At 42.9% G+C, this 23097-nt stretch overlaps 1 long non-coding RNA gene across 3 annotated transcripts; it reads right to left on the bottom strand.

The window, feature by feature from the left end:
* Positions 1–3370: 3370 nt before the first annotated feature.
* Positions 3371–22102, bottom strand: LOC148051539 (uncharacterized). Of its 3 annotated transcripts, XR_015699967.1 has the most exons (4): positions 22075–22102; positions 21521–21627; positions 20396–20532; positions 19835–20069 (listed from the first exon to the last, which is right to left on the bottom strand). It is a non-coding gene; the product is annotated as an uncharacterized LOC148051539 (long non-coding RNA). The 3 variants fall into 3 exon arrangements; XR_015699968.1 differs by lacking the exons at positions 19835–20069; positions 22075–22102 and adding an exon at positions 3371–4419 and having other exon boundaries at positions 21521–21718; XR_015699966.1 differs by lacking the exon at positions 22075–22102 and having other exon boundaries at positions 21521–21718.
* Between the last annotated feature and the right edge of the window lie 995 nt (positions 22103–23097).

Genomic DNA, 23097 nt, shown 5'->3' with positions numbered 1-23097 from the left:
GCACAGGAAGGATAAGATGAATCAACTAAAGATGTAAAGTTAATGTTTATCATATAAATGACCTTAAATCGCTGTGTGGATACTCATTCACAGGTGAGGTGGCCCTAGTTCCATGACACGGTTTTTATCTGCACCATTCATAGATCAGAGCGCTTAGATCTTTTCCCGCATGGCTCTGAAAGCACACTAGCAGGAGCATAGGCCCTCTGATCTGAACGCAGCAGGAGACCAGGCAGATGTCCAGTGTTTCCCAGGTTGTTTTAGGTCCTAACAGAGATGGGCAGGAGGCTTTGCACCCTCTACCTGGCAGTTCTGGCCCGGCTGGTTCATTACACAATGCGGAGGCCTCGCTCTGCACCGGCAGGGATAGAAGGCACAATTCAGGAAAGCACTGTTACCAAGGAAAAGCAAAATGACAATCTATTGAGGCCGAAAGTTAAGCACTCGGAAGTTAGAAGCAGACAAACTCCACAGTGAATGAAGTTGCTGCGACATCAATTGCTGCAGAAGCTGTAGGCAGATGCAAAGCAGGGGCAGGTATAGAGGACGCTTGGTCTGGCAATAAAATTCAATCCTGCAGTCTCTCCCTGCTTTTGCGTCATAGTTTTTACATAGTTTTTCCCACCCCTCACTTTTTGCAGGTGGATACTAGGTATGAATTTCTAATCTTGCCCACTGCCCAAGTTAATTCGAGGTTCATTTTCCCAACAAGTATCAGGTGTTTGTGCACAGCGGATCTAATAATTGGCAAAAGTTAGAAACCTCAGGTCCAGTCCTAGTCTCTGGAAGATTCTTCTAATTTTCCCCTCCAAAGGGTCACTCCTTGTGCGCTGTCCCAAGCCAGTCTCTCCTTCTCTAGAGAAGGATGAGCTATCTCACTGCATATTAGATTTAGAACAGTTAAGAAATAGAAAAAAAAACCCTAATGTTTGCTAATGGCCATGAATTATCACAGAAAAAGTTTAACTTTTGTCTATACTCATTAAAGGAAAAAGATAAGCTCTAGTAAGGCTCTGTTGCTTTGAGGCGATGCTTTACCTGAAAATCCGTTTCCAAGAGGTCTGAAGTTTGTAATAAACGTCTTTTGCCAACCGAGTTACAAAATTTATGTGGCTCTCTTCTTCTGTAATCTTTTAAGATCATATACAGATATTCTAAGCTATGTATCAAAAGACTTGTACAAAGATATTTTAGCTGGTTTTGTTTAAAAGCTGTTCTTCGATTATCATGATAAGCATATAGGTCTCTTAGATGAAACAGATTAAATTGTTCCTGCTTTTAAATGAGAGAGCCCTCTGTAAGCCCTGCCCTGCCCCACCAGCGCAGAGCAGGAAGGAAGAAAACACTACACGTGTATTGTATAATTGGCAGGACTCTCACACATCCTAAGTCTGTTTGCAAGACAGCATCGCTGTTGCTATAAGGCAATTTGTCATCCATATTGAGGCGTTTGGTCAGTATTAGAGAGGGACAATTCAATGTCTGTCATCCAGAACGATATCCCGCAACATTTCACTTTCCTCATCAGGTTCCCATACAGATAATATGCATATTCTTATTAACCACTGGGACTTGACCAGATCCCAGAATGGTCTGCCACAGGTGTACGTGTATTCTCCATTACATCATATAAAACCATTTTGGGATATATTTAGCTGCGGCTTAGACACAGTACAGGAACAAGAATTTAGCTTCTCTCTGATTTCACATGACGAAATTTTCATTTTTGTTCAATTGCAAACATACCTCAGGGCTTCTAGATGCTCTCCTGCCTCTACAGGCCCTCGTGCTTCCTTCTGCATAATATAAAAGCTTCATGACACGTGTAGCTATGTGACACCAAATCTTCATTGCTCACAGGTAATCTGTCAAAATCAACAGGACTGTTTATAGGAGCAGTGACCAGTTTTCATGTCTGCAAAGATGCAGAAGTGGACTGGACATTTCTGGTTTTCACATTACGAACAGTCTTGCGTGGTTTGTAACTGGTGCCGAGACGTCAGCTCCTCTTTGTGCCGTACGGAGCCTATTTCTTTTGTGTACCCAGCCTCTTATCTGCACAACGTACCTTGCTGTCTAATAACTACACAGTGAAGTTATTTTAGGGAATGTGCTGGGATTTTTAAGTTCCATAGTAGCAGATGTCATCTGATTATGCATTTAGACAGGAGAGATTTCAATATAAAGGAGAGGGGATCATGAGATAAAGGGAGCTTAAACGAGAGGAAGAGATAGTATTAAATAATTTAACTTGAAAAGAACAAAGATATTCAGAATGAACAAGATAAAGAGAGGTGTTAATTATAAATAGGAAAGTTGAGGACAAAAAGTGGAAATATATGGGAGACAGTTTACAGCACATTTATATTTCCTCACAAGCACTTAGTGGCATGATCTCAGATTTTCTCAGGCACTTGAAGAGATTGCTATACTGATCCTATTAGCTGGTTTTCCTTATGGAAATGGGGTTCACAACTCTTATTCTGTCCTGGCCTAGGTGCTTATACTGTTCCAGGATCTTTTGGTTGTTGCTATTGGATCTTTTGGTTGTTGCTACTGGATGTTATTAAATGCCTGTGAGCACTTTGGTACTGCCAGCTGCAGGACTTACTACCATTAGCATAATATAGTAGTAGGAATTATGTACAAGTTCGATGCAGAACAGCACTTAATGGGACTTAAACACCTGTACAGGTATGCTTTTCTAAATAGAAGCTATAAGATGATGAAAGGCTTTGTAAATCTTTGGGTTTATTTCTATAATGGTATGATTTTTTTTTCCCCCAGAGACTTTAAATGCATAATGCCTTTTTTTTTTTTTAAAAAAACTTGTAATAAAGGGTCCTCTTATATATTTAGGTATCCAAGAAATAAGCAATTTTTCTTTTACTTAGGAGCCCAGTATGAAATTTTCATGCTCTAATCTTAGGCATTAGGAAGAAAATTTAAAAGGCAACAAACAGGGCTTTGCTGATCCCTTTCCTAGAACCTCCTTGTTCTTACAAAGAAATAGAACCTGGCTTAGTGCTGCTTCACTCATGATATTCTCTTGCCTTCTTCTCCTAGACCTCCAAGAGACCATACAGATGGGAGAAATTGTCATGTTTTGCACTTTTTCTGCAAAAATGTGGTTTCTCAGTAGACAGCAAGGCTATATTGCATTCAGAAGGTTGGATTAAAAAAAAAAGAAAAACAAGAAGCAATTGGCATAATAAAGCTGTGATTGAAACAAATTATGGGTTTTTTATCTGCAATTTAAAAACAGGAAGAAATTATATTTTTTTAAAACCATGAAAAGCTTTACATATTTAAACCTGAAAAATGAAAGCGAGAACATGAAATAACTTCTCTGGATGATTTTACAGTGAACAACAATTGGATTTAACTTGTTAAATAAGACACTTCAAAGACAACATGGTGATACTTTTATATCTTTTTCTCCTTACGCTTACAAAAATAGTCTCCTACTACTACAATAATCATACCAAAAACATGAGCAGTTTCACTATAAAAACCTCTGCTATATTTTTATAGGGGAAAAGCAGCAGATGGGTTCCTGGGTGTGTATGCACACGTGTGCAGATGCAAACGTTTTACAATGGTTTCAGAGTAATTAACCACTCATAATGACAAGCTCATGCAAATCACAGAAAGCAGAAAGAGGAGAGCAATCATCCCAGCTGTGATACCTGTCACAAAGGTCAAGTTTGGAAGGAGCAGCCATCAGAGAAATCAGAAATACATGAGCACATATAGGCTTGAGAATGAGGCAGTTTCTAGAAGAAGGGTTTGTCCCAAGGTTGCTGAAAGCTGTCTTTTAGAAACTTAAGCTTTATTTTCTAGAAGAAGGAAGGGCAGGGCTTGTCCAAGAGGAAGGACAGCCCATGCTCCAAACTTTGTATTCACTCAGCTGGATGGAAGGTAGGGCCTGGTTTCTCCTGTGTCTGTCCCTTTTGATTTTAATATTACCCAAGAACTTAAAGGTTCAGAGAAACAAGGCAAATTGAGTAGCTTCCCTGGGGAAGAATGCCAGAGGAGTTGTCTTCAGACTTTCTCAGACTAGTCAGTTTGACTTCATCATGCTACGGCACCTGTTGCTTCATACCTCTCAGATCTTTGCATGTCATTGCCATGTCCCATCCTCACCACAGGCCAGGATGCAAATCTCCATCAGTCTTGAGAAAAGCCAAATCCATTTCCCAGACAACAGCCATGATGAACGCTGACCATGGCGAATTTGGTCATTTAGGAGACTGCAGTCTCGGGATCAATGTGATGTGCAGTAGGATGATGCAAGTGTAGACACATCCTTTGTGCTTAGCTTGGCACGTTGACTTCTGTTGACTATCTTGAACATTGAACCGTATTCATAACTTACAGCCTGACCACTCCGTCCTCACCAGCCACCATGATTTTCCCCTGCAGAATGGAAACCAAGCAGCTTGTTACACATACTAGGGTACAGATTTACAAAGGAAGGTTTTGCCTGCCCTCCCCTCAGTAAACCAGACCTATCCAAAAATGCAAGGAAATAGGGGAGCTTGTAGTCATACAACTTGATAGTGCCGTCATTTACCTGCGTTAAAGTACATTCCATATTATTTGCAAATCAAGTTATTTGATCCCAGTCTCATCTAGTCTTTTTGATTTAAAATGGACTAGGAGGTACCCCTGCAGGAACAGAAGTGCTTCCGTGTGCTGTGTATGTCAATCCTGAGAGGAAAGTGCATGTTTCCACCCATCTGTGTGGCACTAGGCCCCTTTGCAGTGCTGGAATCGGGATATTCTTCTATTTCTTTTTTCTTAAATTGTTTATACCAGGGCAGAATTCAGAGATCTTGATCAGACCGCAAGGCTTCTTCACACCGAGTACTGTGCAAGCATAAACCCAGCCACATTTACACTGCAATCAAGTAACTGTAGTGCATATACACATAATGGACCTCACTTTAATGTAGCCCTCATTAGTACCCACTGCAGTGATTAATACCATTGGTGATTCAGTACAAGTGGGGACCACCAGGCCAAAGCTGTCAGGAGATCCCCACTGGCAGTACTCTGAACCGAGTCAAAATTCAAACTCCTCTTCCACCTCCTGCAGACATCCTCACGAGCCCTCTCCTAGAGAGGCATGACAGCACATTAATAGATGAGGTCTGATATGTCTGATGTTGATCAGGTTCACTTCTGCCTTGCTCCTCAAAGTTTCACAGTTAAGTAGAAAACTTCTCAAATGTGAAAGCAGACCCCAAAAATAAAAAAATGTGGAGTCAGGAAGGGAGACGAGCTATTGGGAAATACACTAAATAATTGAAAAAAAAATATAACCAGAGAGGAAGAGATCCTTTAATAGCTATTTAATAACGTATCAGCTATTACATCTGTCAATACAGGAAAAAAATGAGAAAGCTGACAACTCTTCATCCCATGATCTGCAACATTAACGAGTAATGAAGTATTGAAAAACTGCGACACTTTGTGCCTAAAACAATATCACATGAGGACAAGGGAATAAAGCTGAACTAAAACAAAGGACATGATTGTGTATTGCTGGCAAATAATGACATAAACGAAAAACAAAAACATGGAAACAAATACAGCCCCTCCAACATCAAATACAAGGACAACATGACTGCCTCATTTTTTTGTCAGTAATCTGATACAAATCATGAAGACTCATTCACTGTCTGATGAAAGTTTTGGATGCAGTTGTTATTCCAGAGGCGTCCAGCCCAAACTGCTTATTTAAACAAAGAGAGGGAGATGGCATGGGAACCGAGGATTAAAGTGTCACTGAGGTAGGAGTTTTGGTGTACATACCATCCCAAGGTAAACAGCACCATGAAGGACGTACCCTGAAGGGAAAGTCTTGTCTATCCAAGCCTACTGTCATGCCGCTCTTCTTCCACTGTGAATTCGTGTCCTTTACTACTGCCTCACGAACCAGGAGGCAAGACTTTTGCACCTCTGGCACACCCAATGCTTGAACACCCACCGCTTGTTTCTTTGGCACAGCCAACACAGTTGCTAACCCCTCTCACTCCTCCCACACCTTTACCAGGCCATTGCTGAAGAGCTCTACCCCTGGGACGCTCTGCCCTCTCCTTCCTATTCCCAAGGAAAGGAAGAGTTATTCTTTTGTGAACTTGAAATATTCCTACAACATAATCAGGTTTCACAAAGATTTCCAAGCAGCACTGTCCTCTACCTGCCATCTATCCAGCTTATACCACACAAGTCATCTTAGGTCAATTTTGTATTGTTCATTTCACAGATCTCATCCAATCTCCCCCATTTCCTTCCACGTAAGTGGCTTTAATGCTAGAGCCTTGTGCTGTAGTAAACAAGGGAACAAACTCATTTTTTTGTAGGTGTGAGTCAGTCAGCAAGCGCAGCAGGGAAGCTAGAAACAAGAAGAGCAGAGATGGGGAGGGATCATCTGGTCATTTTTTTGCAGCAGAACCTAAGGAGGCTGTGTTAGGTAGGGCCTTGTATTTCCTTTAGAGGATGTGCATTAAGCAGAGTGATCCCTTTAGGAAGTGGGAGAGTTATGATGGTGCCTTTTCCCTGAGAGCATTTCTAAGCTTTCCTCACAGGAAGCTTTCCTTGTGGTGCATTCTTAAGTAGATCAAATGTAAAGGAAAATCCCAATTCAGAATTAATTGGCATACATTTTTTCAGGAGCTGGAGGGATTTTTAATTTCTTCCTTTTAGATGAACTTACAACACTCCTGCAATCCCACATTTGAAGTTGTACCTGTCCGCGTGTTGTGGTTTAAGCCCCGGGGAGCTGGGGTTAAACCACAACACTGCGGAAGCATGCAAGCACAGGGCCTGCAGCAAAATACATCTTTCCGATTTTACCTCTCTGCCCAGTTACTCAGACAGATGCTTTCCAGTGTGGCGTCCATGCCCCACGTTTACTCCAGCTTGTTCTTGCAGTCTTCGCTGCCTTCGGTGATGTTCTCGCTGTGGACACGGTAGCACAGAAAGCAAGCCGTATTTGCAATTAACCATTTCCAGCACCCCTGCACACTCAAGAGTCAGCAACTGAAGCAGATGCTTTGGTGGTGTAAAAAGACTCCTGGTTTAAAGGGGTCCAGAACAACACTTCACATGGAAATGCTTCGTACCTTTAGCTCCAGGATCATCCACACCACGTGCGTGACTGCCACTATTTTATGAAAGAAAGCAAAGGCATTTCTACCATGACAGACCACTGTCCCCTTGAGTCATGCTTCTGCTCTGAAAAAATAGCTTACATATAAACATAGACGACCAAATGGCACATCCACTGCCTAAGTACTACCACTTTTTATCCAGACAGGTATTCACTTTTCATCTCCTGTCCAGCAGCTATCTGATATAGCAAGCTTCATCTGAGTCACGCAGTAATAATCACTGCTTATATACAAGATCCCTTGTGTACTGTATATTAATGTCTGGCTGGTAATTTAATGGCACCTCTAGGCATAAACAAAAGTTTATTAAAACAGTAAGTAAAATGTTCCTGAAGACTGGCCTGCATTTTTAATTTTCTATTCAGCATTCCAAAATACAGAGCCAGCCTTCTTATGCAAAAAGAAAGCTACGGAGTTACCACCAAGTAACATCATTTTGCACAAGTTAGACATAGCATGGCCTAGAGCAATAGGATGCTTCATTTATATTCACAAACCCCTTCTTTTCATATTGTATTGGGTTTGCATGGCAAGGTGTTGGTAGCAGGGGGGCTACAGGGGTGGCTTCTGTGAGAAGCTGCTGGAAGCTTCCCCTACGTCTGATAGGGCCAATGCCAGCTGGCTCAAAGATGGACCTGCCGCTGGCCAAGCCCAAGTCCAAGCCCATCAGCAATGGTGGTAGCGCCTCTGGGATAAAGCATATTTAAGAAGGGGGGGAATCCTGCGCAATTGCAGCCAGAGAGAGGAGTGAGAATATGTAAGAAGATCAACCCTGCAGACACCAAGGTCAGGGAAGAGGGAAGGGAAGGAGGTGCTCCAGGCGCCGGAGCAGGGATTCCCCTGCAGCCCGTGGTGAAGACCATGGTGAAGCAGGCTGTCCCCCTGCAGCCCATGGAGGTCCACGGTGGAGCAGAGATCCACCTGCAGCCCATGGAGGACCCCACGTCAGGGCAGGTGGATGCCCAAAGGAGGCTGTGACCCCATGGGAAGCCTGTGCTGGAGCAGGCTCCTGGCAGGACCTGTGGACCCATGGAGAGAGGAGCCCACGCCAGAGCAGGTTTGCTGGCAGGACTCGTGACCCCGTGGGGGCCCCAGGCTGGAGCAGTCTGTTCCTGAAGGACTGCACCCCGGGGAAGGGACCCACGCTGGAGCAGTTCGTGAAGAACTGAAGCCCGTGGGAAGGACTTACTTTGGAGAAGTTGATGGAGGACTGTCTGCCGTGGGAAGGACCCCACGCTGGAGCAGGGGAAGAGTGTGAGGAGTCCTCCCCTGAGGAGGAAGGAGCGGCAGAGACAACGTGTGATGAACTGACCGCAACCCCCATTCCCTGTCCCGCTGTGCTGCTGGAGTAGCGAAATCGGGAATGAAGTTAAGCCTGGGAAGAAGGGAAGGGTGGGGGGAAGGTGTTTTAAGAGTTGACTTTATTTCTCATTACCCTACTCTGATTTGATTGGTAATAAATTAAGCTAATTTCCCCAAGTCGAGTCTGTTTTGCCCATGATGGTAACTGCTGAGTGATCTCCCTGTCCTCGTCTCAACCCACGAGCCTTTCATTATGTTTTCTCTCCCCTGTTCAGCTGAGGAGGGAGTGATAGAGCAGCTTTGGTGGGCACCTGGCATCCAGCCAGGGTCAACCCACCACACTGATGATCTTTAACAAAGACAGCCAAGAAAAATTTGGATTGATTATTAGGAAATGTGTACAACTCCAGGAAGCAGCAGCACATTGATTACTCCTCAAACTACTTGTCAGTTCTTAGATAGGAAGCCACATGACAGCTAAAACCTTAAATTCCTGTCAGTAGTTGGCACTGCTCTCCTGTAGTAGACAGAGTCGTACTCTGAACGTTGGGCATGTAAAAGTGGCACAATTCCTTCCCTACGCTTATCTCTTCAGTTGCACGAGATGCTTATTTTACAAACGATTTAGTGCTTTAAAGACCAGGTTTCATTTTCTTTTATCATAAAAGAATTCCTTGACCTCAGTAAAATGCACATAATACATGCCTCAGCTATTACATATGTTATCACACACTTACAGCAGGCAAGTAGGTGGACACATTTTTTGAAAACATTTAAACAGGAGCTTAGACCGATTTTCACATTTCAGGTTAAGTAATGGAGACATGAAAATTTTCAGTGGAAAATTTGTCCGTGGAGGAAATTCACTGTGGAGACACTGACGAACAAGCGAGCAGCTCTGCTTTTAGCGAGTCTCATTTCAGATCCCAGCCACATTTCCAGACTGCAGTGACGTTCCCCCTCCGCTCCCCCACCATAATTTAGCATACGCTAAGGACCCTGAAGCACTTTCCAGCTCCCAGGGCACATTACCACCTATCTGCATACTGAAACAAGACCCAGCGGTGCCCCTTGGTTTCTACAGAAAGGAAACGGGAGCATTCAGGCTGAAGAGAAGGTAGACAGACGTGCTCCAACAGGTCCCATCCCAGCCACCAGAGCACTAGGACTCTGGGAGCCTAGAGCAAATGCAGATGTTGCCAGCTCTTTGCTCAGAGCCTGGATACTTTTGTCATAACCTAGAATATTTGCCTACTTGCCACAATCAAGGGACTTGGGCACCTGAGAAGTCTCTTGCAAACAGCACCAGCAAGCGTTAGCAAGGAGGAGAAAGACTACAGGTATCTTGGAAGAAAAGCTCCCAGAATAAATCTTTTAATGCCTGTACAGAATAAAAACTTGGCTTGTAAAAGATAAAAGCATTTATGGCACATCAGCTGCTTTTTTGTTACATTCTTCAGTGTTATACACAGTTCAGCTTTTTTATTTTTAAAACACATTTTTCTTATATTTAAGAGACAGTCTAATATTAACAGATTTGCTACTGCCCTGTTAGCCTTAACCTGCAGAGATTGGTGTCCTTTATTTATAGCAAGATGATTTTAGCTTTAAAAAAAACCTGACTCTTCTAGTTTTTACTGTCTTGTTTAAGATTAGATGTAAAAGCTTTGAGCATTCAGCAGTAAGCACAAGATCCTAAGTCTTGCACAAACATCTCAAGGGGTTTTTTTTGTCTGTCAGAAGTCAGTGGCACTGCTCATGCGAGAAAAAGCAAAAGGTAAGGGTCAGGCAACAACGCCAGTGTACCTGTGGTGCGCACTTTGTGGTATTTCACATTTCCAGTTAAAACATCAGGGCTGATACGTTATCTGTCCTAAAATGCCGCCACAAAATATTCAGGTGTAATGGACTATATATGCAAACGAGAGCTTACAGGATCTGGCCCAGAACTTAAAATAAGGCAAATTAACACTGCCATTGGAGCCTTCAGACCCAATGTGGCAGTAAGTCCCCGAAATCCTCATGGAGGTCAAGGGGTCTTCCACATGGGAGGGGAATTCTTATTCAAACCATTCCCTCACATGGGACATTCATTATACGGCTCTCTTTTCTATGCCTTTTTTTTTTTTTTTCTAGAGATGAAGATGACTGTTGAGGACCCTCACCATTAAAGGCATGAGTTCCTTGCATTTTGGTATTTTAATCTCCAGAGTTGTGATTTAATAAATTTTTAATATTGTGCTGTCTATGCAAGGTCCACTGTCCATCTCCCCTGCATAACAGCTGTGAAGACACAAGGGCTGAAATTTTAGCCCCAGTTCAACAGAGCACTTGCGCACATTTAAGGTGCTGCAGCTGGTGAAGAGGCTGATTTACTTAAATGCTCTGCTGAGTTAGAGACCTATGACCTTACATCATATGCAACTTTACATTGAGTTAATAACAGTTATATGTATGCAATGAAATAAACCACTGGCTTTTTCATTCCAGGAATAGAAAAGAATAAGAAAAATGTTGGTCGGAGTCTGGAAGCTTTGCATATTCATACTTCTCACAGTTGTTAAGTGTTTGAAAATTCAGGTAATGAGCATACAATACTCTGGCTGCCTTTGTATTGCTTGGGGGTTTGCTATTCTAGTAATATCTCTACAGAAACCATTCTATCAAGTCAGGTTTTTTTCCCTCAAATCGAATTAGCACTTGTACATTGAAGTTTTCAACATCACCCATAAGATTTTTTGACTTGTCGAAAGAATCTGCATGGTCTCTAACCATGAATAAAAATGATTTCAGATATCATCTTTATTTCAAGTTTTATTTCCTGGGATTAATTTAAGTGATTGTGCTGGTGGCTTGTTAAACAGCTGCTGAAATAAACAGACCATTTGTCTTTCTATGTAAACATATGGGTACCTGGTTTAATTATAGTTCATACCAGCCTTGAAAAGAGGAAAAAAAACCAAACCAAAACAAAACAAAAAATACCCTCTGTTTTCCAAACTGACACCATAGACCTGAAATTGTAAGAACTCTCTCACAGCACCAAAACTTGGCTCATTTTCCTCTTGCTGATTATGATCTTTTATCATATAGATGAAAAAGAATAAAGTTCAGTAGATTATATATAACCTCATAACTTTTTTTTTTAGTATATCCACGTGCTTACACAAGACATCCATGGTTTTCTCCTTGCCTGATATAACTAGGAGTAGCCCCATAAATCTTTACTTCAATATAATTCTCATTTTATGCTTAGCAGAGCTAACCCTGATTTGTGTCTATTATTACAATCACATTAACCCTGTTTTATGGCTGTGTAACAGATCAGGGTCTAAACCAAAAACTGTAGATAAAATACAGTGGAATACACACCCCTTTGGCTTTAACACACATTTTTACTTCCCCCAGACAGCTCTAGTAAAGAAAATACCATTGCCAACAGGAAATAAAAGGAATAAATCATTCCAAATAACGCATCTTAAACTCTTTTGTAAGATTATTTAGTTCTTTTAAGATCCTTAGATATCTTGATTTTCTTAGCTATTCTCATTATATAATCAGAAAGTCACAGGCTTACACAGAGATAAAGTAGACAGAAGCAAGCGGAGCCTCTAGCACTGGAGTGGAAGTGGGCAAAAAGAATCATTTCTGTAATAAGATTCTGGAAATTCATAGGTACATATAGGATCAGTTATTAATAGCCTTTTTATGCCTAGATAAGCACCATTCCTAGCAGTGTGCATGTGCAAAACAAATGAAATATTAATAAGCAGCACACAGTTGTGTCCAAACAGAAGGAAAGCTGCATAGATAAGACTTGTTCCATTACATAGAGCCTCAGCTTCTCCCTCTCTACTATCCTACTCCAACCAGACCCCTTCACCAGTTTCCTGTCCGAAGCTTTCAATGAAATGAAGCACACATACACATGATGCACGGCAGGTCAAGGAGGGGAGCGAAGCCGAGATAGCTGCCATCAAACACCCAACAACAGTGGCGGAGAGCAAGTGACAAAGGGAATACTTTATGACTAGCTCCAGTTTTGAGGCTGTCAGAAGACCTTGGAAAGAGAACAGCGTCAATGTAACTAGGGTATGGGAGGTGCGAAGAACCTTTGGGACCCAGACCAAAAGAAAAGCAATCATTGTCCCCACACCACCAAATGGACCAGTATTTCAGAGCCAGGAAACCAGGGTCCACAGTCGTCTGTGCACAGCCACTGCTGCTTAAATGACATCGTTTGCTGGTGGGAAAGGAGCAGGTCTCCAGCAATGCAACCTAGCCTTGCAATTGCTCTCAAGGGAGAAAGAAAAGAGGGGAGGGGAAAAAAAAAAAAGTAGAGTAGGAGCCTTACAATTTCATTGCACAGGAAATATCTGGTCACCAACAACCATCCTGAGCTTGAATTCAATAAATATTCACTTTGCCCTACAGTATCCTGGTCCATCATTCCTTCTAAAAACAAAGCCGTGCCCTAGAGGCTGCACATACGCGTTTCTACCCAGACCTGTTCAGGCAGCCAAACTTCAGCCCGGTCTCCTCGCCAAGTTCAAGCTCTGCTCCTTGGGAGAGCTGCAGAGGAAATAAGGATAGCCACATATGTAGTGTCTCTGCTGTTCTCAGTCACATACTAGACTTAGAAAGCAAACCAAAGATTTACTTTTAAATGATACATGGGTGATTATCCTACTTCAAGTAAATAGAATCTGGCATCAGTCAACTTATCACTAAACTGTAAAAAATTCAGAAAGGCAACAAAAATTCAGAAGAGGCGCAACCATGTCATTGGCACTGGCTGATGAAAGTAGCTATTCGTTTAATGACAGAAGTAAACTATTCCCATTTTCTCAAATCAGAATATAATTTGGGGGGCTGTCTATCTTGGGATAACCTATTTTTACCCTTAACAGAGGAACATAAAAATTCTAATCAGTTTTCAAACCTCAGGAGTCCAAAGAGAATTTGCATTTCTGCATAAAGAAGGACTCGGTACAGAAGAATAAAATGGGAACGATTTGGATTAGATGAACTCAGGTAGGATGCTGCTGTGGTCAGTTCCTCAATGGGATTTAGCATGGTTGGTAAGACCTACCTTTTTTCAACCCCTTCTCTGGAATGATGCCAACTCTAATTATACATTATAATGAGCAAGAATCTTGAATTCACAGTAGAGCAGTGAACTTGTTTCTCCTCACCCTCAGTAATGTATTTCTGCCCTTCTTCTTCATCTTTCCTGTGTTGTTTTGTAGTTTATGTCAAACAAGTCTCAGTCTTCTCATTACAGACAAAAATCTCTGCTCGTTGAAGTGCTGAGAGCTAATTCTTGTTGTTCTCACTTGTTACAGAAAACCTCCTGCCAAAGGAACCATTTGGCTTAAAATACTGTAAACAACATCTCCTCCTCTACCTGCCACCACAGCTTGCTTCTAAAAAGTCTGTTTTCATAAACAGTACGTCTTGTCTGTTCAAAACAACATAACTAGGAGTTGCCATATCAAATACATTTATGGAAGATAGCAATAAAGAAATACCGTGACAGACTAATGATGACCTCCCACAAGCCAGGCACTTAAAAGGCTCACTTTCCTGCTTAGCAGATTAAGAAGTAATAGCTGAGCAGCACAGTTTCCTCTCACTTGTCAAGCGTAATGCCTGCCCTATGGGCTACTGTGAAAGTAAAAATCAAACACACCATAGAGATGGCTACCAAATAAGTCAATCTAACTCCGTGGGACATGAAATAGCCAGGTTAGTGCCAGCTTCCAGTGGACGCCAGGAGAGACTGAAGGTAGACAAGAAAAATATGGACCTGCTTTTTCCATTGTTTACCTTGCTGAAACCTATGGATTTCTACAGCATTTCTTCCAGTTTAAAACCAGGGTAGGAAGAACCAGTTTTGTTAAGGAGGAGGGACTGGCTTTGCATCTATCCTGGTATTTTGCCTGGTGCTTAAGCATTAGTTTCTTGCACACAGCTTCCCATTTAAGCAGCAAAGGCAAGTTTAGAGGCAGAAATGTAAAAAATGATAGAGTAGTACACTCGTAGCAAGAGTGGAAGTGAAAATTTAAATAGTAAGAAAGGCTAACTTGGATAGTGCTTTGCAGAGGAGTAGCACCTGGACTGGTGCAGAATTGCAGCTAGGACTTGGTCACCAAGTTCGCTGCGTTTGTGACAAACTGTCCGTGAGTCCTGCAGAGTTGTTTGGGTGGGCAAACACTGGCCTGCTCGCACTGGTGCCTCTGGCAGGAGGGAGCAGCCGTACACCAACTGCACAGCCAGAGTCACGGGCAGTGCCTGCAGCACCCATCGGATCCAGTTTTGCCTCACGGTATTTCTTTAGGAGCTCACATGCTGCCAAGCTAAACCCAGGAGTTTTAGGGGTGATGCTATCTCCTTCCACATATCATCTGTAACTTCTCATTTCACTGTCTTATATTCTGTAGCCATCCCATTGCATTTCACATCACATAGCACACAAATAGAGAACACCGTTCTTAATAATGTAGCATATTCCTTTAAAATTATTTGACAAGCACAATGAACAAATACAACTTAAAGCTGGCTAAGTACTAGCCTCTTAAAATACAAATGCACACAAGCATGTGTCATGGTTCAACCCTATCCAGCACCTAAGCCCCACACAGTCGCTCTCTCGCTCACTCCCCGCCAGTGGGATAGGGAGAGAATCAGAAGGGTAAAAGTGAGAAAACTCGTGGGTTGAGATAAAGACAGTTTAATAGGGAAAGCAAAAGCCACGCGCGCAAACAAAGCAAAGCAAGGAATTCATTCACTACTTCCCATCGGCAGGTGTTCAGCCACCTGCAGGAAAGCAGGGCTCTGTCACGTGTAACGGCTACTTGGGAAGACAAACGCCATCACTCTGAATGTCCCCCCCTTCCTCCTTCTTCCCCCAGCTTTCTATGCTGAGCATGACGTCATATGGTACGGAATAGCCCTTTGGTCAGTTGGGGTCAGCTGTCCCAGCCGTGTCCCCTCCCAACTTCTTGCGCACCCCCAGCCTGCTCGCTGGTGGGGTGGGGTGAGAAGCAGAAAAGGCCTTGACTCTGTGCAAGCACTGCTCAGCAGTAACAAAAACATCCCTGTGTTATCAATGCTGTTTTCAGCACAAATCCAAAACATAGACCCATACTAGCTACTATGAAGAAAATTAACTCTATCCCAGCCCAAACCAGCACAGCATGAAAGCTATTAAAAGAATAACTGTAATCATTATTTAAACAGGTCTATGTAATTCCTAGTGTAAGTAGGAGGGGCGGAAAATGCCTCATGCCCAAGACTTAGAAATTCACTGGCCTGTGGTCTTACACTAAGATTACCAGCGTTCAGCTCAAACATTCAAACTAGAGGCAAAATGAAGTTCACTCTTTGAATTTGATTTATTCTTCCAGACTTCAAAGCTGGACAGAAAGCCTTGGTAGGAAAACATGAAGAGCGAAATCTTTATTCTGTTCAGGTTAATACAGAAAGCACTCGTGAAGTCCTGACCTCTCTGAAGTCCCATTAGCATTTCTGAAAGTAGCAGAGACCAACACATTTCTGCTAAAATAACCTCTGCATCTGAGTGTGTGGATTTCTCATGGGGGTCCCACACCCACTGGCCAACACCGGGTTATGTTGAGGCTGAAATGAATTCTTAGTTGGACAAAACTCACGCTGATGCCCACTGACATCCTCCTCCAGGTGACAATGAGCAAAGCCATCTACAACAGATGGAGCTGGGGCTTTTCCCCAGAGATCAGGATTAGTGCTTGAAAATGGTAGAGCAGAAGCCTTGCCCTAAAAAGCAAACAGTTTTACCCCACGAACAGGAAAAAAACAAAACAAAACAACTGGAATGATGCTAAATCAAACCATGATTAAGACAGTGTTGTGCTTGGTATCTAAGACACTTGCAATGTCATTAGCTTCCAGGTACCTATATTTTGTTAGCATGATTTGCAGTTGTTGTTTATTAGTAAGAATAAACTTTTTGCTACTTTCTTTTGAGTGAGATACATAGGCAAGTCCTAGAGGGGTTTTTTTTCCTCCCCGCTGGAGTGTTTTGAGAAGTTCCCACCTTTGTTTTCTACTTTGCCTGCTATATCTCCCTCCACCTTCTGAAGTTGCATGGGCTACTCCTCATTCATCCCTTTGATTTATTAAGATGCAGTTCAGGTTTTCACCTGTGTTATATGTTTTGCAACCATGAAATACGGATCTAAGATTCAAAAGACACAAGAGTGTCAAGAACCTTTCAGACACTTTCTGCTTTCTGAAGAAACCACAGCAGATACAAGAGCAGCTCAGCAGTGCAGAGCTGTTACCTGTGACCTAAAATAGCTTCTAATATACCAAATTATTTTAGATTTCAACATTGTTATGCTGGAATAATTATAGAGCTCTTTCTACATTTTCATCATGTTCTGATAAAATCCCAGGTCTGACAGTGTATCTCGACGAAAGAGTCCACATGAAATACATTGCTAATTATTTATACACCTCTTCAAAGGCTCAGTGCTTCTACTTGCACTTCTCGCTACTCTTCCCTACCCAGGCCCTAAAGCTGTTTTTCAGTCACTGAACTGAAACCCCTTAGAGTAACAAGTTTATAATAGAGGTTCATAAACCTGGCAGTGATTAACAGCACGGGTTAATCAAATTAGTGTAGAACAGGCTTTTCCCCCCTTTTCTTTAAAGGAAACTGGCCCCAAGTGTTTTTCCCTTATTGCTACGTGGAAATAAATTTGCAATTAACTTTTACTTATTGGTGTCATAGCAGCCTCTGAAGACCCCAGCCAGAAGCAAGCACCGTTGTGCTTTTCAGCACATAAATGCACACCAGAAGACAGCAGCCGCTCCGAAGAGCCAACAACCCAGCACCGTCCTGTAGCCAAGCCCCAGCAATGCCCAGGCATGGGCAGAGCCTGGCTCTGCCAGGACCAACCCCTGCCTGAAAAAGAGCAGGCAGCCTCATGCTTATGTGTCACCCCACTTACTAAACAAGCTGCTTGATGATTTAAAATCATTAAGAGGAATTATCCTCCACTGACATCAGTTGGTCAGCTTCTTACGAAAACAAAAAGGATCAAGTCCACCTACTGCCAAACCTACTATGTTTAATTTACTCCAAGACCAACAGGACATATGTCTCCAGCATACTCTACACAGGGGATTAGCATCTGAATTCAGCTGTTTGCCATCAAACTCTCACTGAACATGAATTAGCGATGGGAGAGGTGGGTCTGTGGCAGTTACCAGGCTGGATGGCAGCTGGGGCTACGCAGCCTGAACTTCCCAAAACTTGGAACCAGCAAGAAGCTTCAAAGAAAAAACAGCTTTCAGTGGCTGCTTTCTAAACCCTGAACACATTGTTTGTCAGTCACTAGCCACAGCATTTTTGTTTCGTTTTCTGGAGCATGATCTTGAAATAAATGGGATTAAAATCTTTATTTAATTCAGTTCTGATGGGGAGAAAAAGGAAATTCCTGGACTGAGTTAGCCAAGTGCAGGGATAAAAATAACTATTGAGCAAGTACTGAAACGTATGATATTTGCTTCACCTCATTGAGTCGGTGTTTTGTTTTCTTGTGTTAATTGCTTCCAGAAATTACAAACCCAAACCACCCACAGTCCCTGTGGCTAACAGACTGAGCCTGAACACCCAACACCTTCTCCTGGGACTTTCACTGGCGGTTACAAAAACCCATGCTTGCTCAGGATTTCCTCTGTTATCAGCTGAGTTTATGATAATAAACCCATCAAGTTAACCCAGAGTAAAATCCTCCTGCTTGACAGCTCACCTTCCTCGCCAGGTCCTGGTGGCACACACCCCTCACCCCCTGCCCGTATTCACAGCCCGGCAGGGACCTCTCCTTTCCCTCCTGTCATCGTACTGGTCCTCAGTACTGGAGCATCCAAGAGCATTGCTTCACATACCCCCTATAGCGGCAAGTAATGACTGCCATGGGGTTACTGTGCTCCCTTACCCTCATCCCAACCACTCAGTATATATTTTTTTCCTCCTGCCTAGATTTTCACATTTCTATAGCACTCTGCTCTTTCGTTTCATTTCAGCAGCGGGTATGCGAGGAGATGCTTCAGCTAAACACACACACACAGACGTGTTTGTATTAGCAAGTCAGGTAAGTGTCTGGGACCTGAGGTAGAAGGTAGTAAGCATCAGTCCCCAGTTCGTGGCTGTGTTTGTTCCACACCTTAGACCAGCCCTGAAGGAAGATTTTCCTTTTGCAGAGGCAAGTATTAATGAAAAACAAATAAAAAACACCCACCTCCTACAACACTGACTTCCACCACACCAGAGAAGCAAAAACCTTCATCCTGAAGATGTAGTGGTCTACTTTTTTCTCTCCAGCACCAAGTCCTTGCTCTCCTCTACTGCTTTTCCTCCAAAACATTGACCTAACTAACAGAAGTTATCCTCAGAAGGTGTGTGTGCTTCCTGCTCGCATCCTGCACTGCCATCACCTGTGATCCCACCATCCTCCACCCGCTTTAAAATGCTGTTCCCACTCTTCTCTTCGTGACAGATTATAAAAACTAGGGGCAGATTAAAAAAAAAAAAAAAAAAAAAAGGTTATTTGCACATAAGCATAAACTATCAGTAGACTTCAACCAAGTTCTGAACCGCACAATTTTAGCAATCTGAAGTAGACATAGGTAACTCGGACCAAAGTTCCTTCTCTTTCAGCTAATCACAGAATTCATACTAGCAAGTGTTTGGAAACATGGTATAAAAATCGTGAGCAGATAAAGACTAAATTTCTCATTTTTGTCCTCTCCGAAACCGTGGGGGTGTTTTATCCAAAAAGTGATGTTCCCCCTTCCTTGCTTCTACTTAGATGACCTGTCAAACAGAGCAAACTTGCAGCTTTTACACCAGAGGAATTGGCAAGAACACCACAAAACCTAAAATAATTTCTTTGTTGACTTATAGCTGGGGTATTTTTTACTACTGAAAGTGGTTCAAGAATTCACATTATAGCCCTGAACTGAACCATTGCTGTAACCTGAAGTCTTAATAATCTGATGTGTGCCAGTATAGTATTTAAGGTCCAATTCCTATGTACATTAGCTAACAAACTAGGGAAGTGCAAACATACATAGGAATTTCTGCTTGCATAATATAAAGAGAGATGATGATCTCAAAAGGTAACTGTGTGTATACACTAAGCAACTAAGTTTTTATAGTCTCTGGTTTGTCAGTTACTTCTTTAACTAAAAAACAAAACAAAACAAACAAACTAACAAAATACCCACACACAAAAACACACCGTCAAAACAAGATTGCAAGTTTCACTTGGCAGTTTTTCAATTTTAGTGGTACAGCCTAAGTCTCTCCTCTGGATTCAGACGAAACTCTTATTTGACGGCTGGTCTTTGACCTGGCAGGAGCTTTGCCATAATGAAGAATGCACCAGCCCAGCTTTCATTTGTCATTTCCACGGCGGTTGCTTTGCAGATTCCTGTAGCACCTTAAGTGCACAAAGTCCCTGAGTAAGGTGAAAACCAGCCACTGTTCATACAGATACAGAGATCTGTTGTTTTCCACCACTACACGTGTAACAGCTTGATTTGTGTGGAAAAAAAAAAGTTATCATGATTACAATGAAATAAAGAGATATGGCAATACTACACAGGATCAAATACTGAATGCAGCCTGTCTTAAAACCAGCTGTAACATTGGGCTGTCTTGCCAAACAGCCGTACAGGAGGTGGCATATCTCAGCTCTCAGAAGAAAGCTACCAGCTCTTCCCAGGCCTAGTTTAATTTCATAAAAGCATTGAAACATTTGGAGCATTCACATTGTATTAATTCAGCAAAGATGCTTCCAATTCACCCAGTTATTTCTGACTTAAAGTGGAATAAATAAAAGCAAAATCTAGCCATGTACCTTTGCTGAATGAGTGTTTCTTCCCTCCCTCTTTGTCCAACCTGACTGCTTTGTACATGCATAGTGGTCTTGATACGGTCAGAGTTGACACAGCAGCTCCTACCGCTCCTGATGCGCTGTCACCACCTCTCACACCCCTGTAACACACATGTCAAATCATTATCAAAATGTTACCGAAAAAGATATTGTGTAGGCATGGGAGTAAGCCTGCTATCCCCTCAAAGATCATCCATTTTTATTATGCCACATTATAAATTACAATTTTCATCATGTATCTTAGGCATAGAAAATAAACACACCCACCCTCTAAAAATAAGATCCCTTGCTAAAACCCTCTATGGAAGATACCAGTCCAGAGCACACATTTACAGTTACCATAAATCTTTGGTAAAAATGGAATTTATAAAGGCTATGCTGACACAGCTTATCTACAAGACTGTGAAAACGACAGCCGCGTGTAGAGAGCTCACCCCTGCTAAAACACAATCGTATGAATATTGAACAACAAATCCTACACAAGCCTTCTGGCTTTTGCAGCAGGCCCCAAAATAGCAGGGTTGCAAACCAGCCCTGCCTCCTTCCCTTCCCAAGCCAGGGTTCACCCAGCCCCCAGAGCCCAGGCTCCCACCCACAGCTGGAGCACAATTCTGACTCAAACAAAACACCACTCTTTCATCACCTTCCTTCCCTTACTTGCCTGCAAGAAGATATTCTTTCTACCCACCTGATCTGGGTTTGGTTTTCCCTACCACCGCCACCCTTTAGTGTCTAAAGCAGCTGGGTCTTGCTAAGCGATGAACTTAAGTTGCTTTGGCCTCCAAGCCCGTAACCCTTACTTGTCAGGTTCCTGAGCTTTTCTGGTCTTTCAGTTCATTTTTAAATATTCTGAGCAACTGATGAGTACAGATTGAACCATTTTCTTTCTAGATTGACATGTCTGCTGCCTTTGGGGCATTTTAATTTTTTTAACAAGATAACATGCCCCTTGTTACGTACAAATCGCAATATAGCATGCTGCAGCGTACCGTGACATGCAATAAGGTGTCATACTGGGGACACGGAAGGACATCAGGTGTAACAGAGAGACAAAGTAAGAATTAAACCATGTTTTGTTCCAAGACATACCTCTCAAACAGTCCTCGCAGCAGGTGGGTCACAGCGCTCTGCTGGGAATCTTGAGGAGGGCTTGCTTTTGGCTTTGGTTGAGAAGAGAGAGGAATTTTCCCTATTCCCTGGAAACCAGAGACAGGGAGATGCCTGCCCTGGGGCACGGCACGGCACAGCACAGCACCCCTAGCCCTGCCCCAGCCCTTAGGAAGCACCTCCAGGAGTCATCCTACCTGGAGCAAACTTTCAGTAGCTCTCTAGGACCTGACCCCTGTTTTACTCACAGAAACACGGACAAGCTCCAGCTGCAGCCAGCCCCCGGCTCTAAAGCATCACCTGGGGCCGCTGGGGGTGGAGACAGGATCCTGGTCCTGAACCCACCTTCCCAGCCTCTGGGCTGCCCCAGCCTCCCAGGAAAAAACAGGGGAGCAGCCCCTCGCAGCCACAAGCTGCCCTTAATTTGCTCTCGTGTCCCCCCCAGCATGCCCCGGCTCTATTCATACAGATGGGGCGGCAGTAATTCAGCCACCCGCACCCCTCTGCACCCTGTGGTGGGGACACTTGCGGAGCACCTCCAGCCAGACAGACGGACGAACCACGGGCAGGGCACTGCCGAGTGCATCCCTCCTCATTAAGAGCCATTCCACAGCTGTCAGCACTTAAAGCAGACAAGTTTTAATGGTTGTAAAAGCTTTGTCAGATCCAACCCCCTCATTCAAATATATCCACAAACATTATTAAAAACTATATCAAGCTAAAAAAAAAAAATCTCCCCCCCAAAAAACCCACAACAACAACAAAAAAGCCAAAAAAACCCACCACTACTTCGGCGTACTGCAGGCTAGAGCATCTGGACCCAGCAGGAACGTTTTCAGAGGCAGGCAAGCACGCTGGGAGCCCAAGTCACTGGGAAAGACAGGGATGCTGGGACACATTCAGAAGCGTTGCCTCCATCTCACGGGTGTGCAGCAACAAATTCACTCCCTCCAAGGAAACATGCTGGCCTAAACCAGAAAAACAAAACGCATTTTACTCACAAATAAGTTCACTATGTCAGGGTACCTACCAGGCATCATAACTGTTAAGGGGTTAACAAGTTAATACGATTTGATGCTGTATTTGCTATATATACATAGCAACAGACACATATGCAGGCATATGCATCTGGGTGATGAGACTTGAACGTTTTAAAATGACAGCCTCTTTGTGTTGTCCCAGGTCTCCCCTCTCAAAACAAACAGCAAAGCAGTTAACCACAAGTTTAGTTCATCCCAATTCAGCAAAATATCTAAAGCGGGATGCATGGACAAGAGTTCTTCTGAGTAAATGCCTCTACCAAAGTTCATGATACAAACTATAAACTGAGCTGTCTGTATTTTAAACTCTGTATTGGGTTGGCTAGATGTCTCAGTTGGTTGCTAATATCTCCTGCGGGTTTTTTTCTGGGTATCATTTCTTTTCTTGCTGCATATTGTCTTTATCTTCATAGTCCCGTTTTCTGATCTGACCTCTTTTCCGTGTGTATATTTGCAGTTCTTAACACAGAACCATTTCATCAGGTTTGATGTTACTGGCAAAACTCCCATTGATCTACT

Source organism: Nipponia nippon, unplaced genomic scaffold, assembly GCF_047370975.1.
Source record: "Nipponia nippon isolate SJK-2023a ecotype South Korea unplaced genomic scaffold, ASM4737097v1 scaffold_6, whole genome shotgun sequence".
Lineage (NCBI taxonomy): Eukaryota > Metazoa > Chordata > Aves > Pelecaniformes > Threskiornithidae > Nipponia > Nipponia nippon.
This window is presented reverse-complemented; position numbering and strand designations above follow the sequence as displayed.